This window comes from Herpailurus yagouaroundi, unplaced genomic scaffold (genome assembly GCF_014898765.1).
Source record: "Herpailurus yagouaroundi ecotype Mexico unplaced genomic scaffold, PumYag 308, whole genome shotgun sequence".
In the NCBI taxonomy this organism is placed as follows: domain Eukaryota; kingdom Metazoa; phylum Chordata; class Mammalia; order Carnivora; family Felidae; genus Herpailurus; species Herpailurus yagouaroundi.
The window spans coordinates 5720458-5722185 of NW_024412525.1; the positions used below are offsets into that span (position 1 = coordinate 5720458).

At 41.3% G+C, this 1728-nt stretch overlaps 1 non-coding gene across 1 annotated transcript; it reads left to right on the forward strand.

Annotated features, from left to right (window-relative positions):
• Nucleotides 1-1257: 1257 nt before the first annotated feature.
• LOC121021727 (U6 spliceosomal RNA) lies at nucleotides 1258-1364 on the forward strand. The gene has a single exon (XR_005786668.1). It is a non-coding gene; the product is annotated as a U6 spliceosomal RNA (small nuclear RNA).
• The last annotated feature ends 364 nt before the right edge of the window (nucleotides 1365-1728 follow it).

The window sequence follows — 1728 nt, forward strand, 5'->3', positions numbered from 1 at the left end:
TATTTCAAAAAGGCTTTTTGTGTTTCTATATACTTATCATACATATCTCTTTCAATAGCATCATAACATTCCATTACATTCTTACACCATTGTTATTCACCCACTTCCTAATCTTGGGCATGTAGGTCCTTTCAGGTTTTCCACTGCTATAAACAATGCTCCTTTATATATTTTCTGTTGTGTTGTTGCTTTGTTTTCTTCTTTTGAATTATTTTCCAGGAGGGTATTACTGGGTGAAAGGGTGCAGACATTTATATATTTTTAGCTATTTATATTACTGAATTGTACTAAGTCACTGCATCTTGAAAGAGAATATTATCTTCCTCCACCAGCACCCTGTGAGAGGCATAAGGCAAGCCCGGATGGATTCATCAATGAAAACAGCCCTTTGTCCCTCTGTCTGCTTGGGGATGCCCTGGGGCCATATGAAACTCCCTGAAAATGATCTATGACATAATCCAGAATAAGATCTCACATGGGGTAGTGTGATTCCCCCTCCCCAGGAAAGGCTTCCTTGATTAAGTTGTGTTTTTCTTTTTGCAGTCACAAGATCAGGTTTTTTCCAAGCAACTGACACTTCCCCCTTGATTCAGACTGTAGCTCTCCGTTCCTGTGCTGGGAAAAAGTGTGGGAGCTGTTAGAAAGAGAGCCTACACTTCAACTCTTGGTTTGCCATTCCAAACTAGCTGCAAAGGGTCAGGATATATCACACCAAGGAAAGGAAGTCCTGACAGAGCCAAAAACGATTTTACAAACAGGCAAGAGGAAGTGAACATGGCAAAAAGTCATACCAAAATAAGAAAGCCCTGTTTCAACGGGTGGACAGTAATTTTGAGAGATATACTAATTTCTCTGCGTCTTAGTCAACTTACTTGGCAAAGTACCATTTGAACTTACAGAAAGGTTTAAGCTGAAATTATATGGCACATGAAAGGCACTCAAATGATAGCTGTTGCTATTATTAATAAGCGTGGTGGCCATAGCATAGCCTAGACAACAGTGCAGTGGGCATTGTGGGAGAGGGATAGTCACTGAAGGCAAGCAGAACCGGTTGGGCTAGCTCTTCCTAGTCAGGTGACCTTGGCCAAGTTCTCATCCTCTTTGAGCCTCAGTTTCCCATCTGTGAAACGGAGGTTACGAACTCACCTACAAAGTTTGTTTTTAGCCTAAATGAGAGTTTTTGACGGGCAAATAGTAAGCGCTCAATAAACAGCAGATATTATGAATTCACAAATCTATCAAAAAATGTGATCAACTGCGCTCGCTTTGGCAGCACGGAGACTACAATTGAAACGACACAGGGAAGATTCACACGGCCCCTGCACAAGGATGACGCACAGATTCGTGAAGCGTTCCAGATTTTCTGATTTAAAATAGATCTACATGTTTATTGAATTAAAAATTATAATACGTGTGATCCACCAAGTCTTGCCCTACATCAGTGGTTCTCAAACTTCAATGTGCATAAGAATCACCCCAGAGCCTTGTTTCAAGTGCACGTTTCAAGCTCCACACCCCTGGAAATTTTGTCTCCGTCCATGTGGTGTAGGGCCTGGGGAGCTGCGTACATAACTAAATTCCGAGGTGTTTTCTGTCGCTGGTAATCCATGGACCACACTTTTTTTTTTTTTAAGATTTTTTTTTTTTTAATGTTTATTTATTTTAGAGAGAGAGAGAGAGAGAACACGAGCAGGGGAGGGGCAGAACAGAGAGGATCTGATTGGGCTC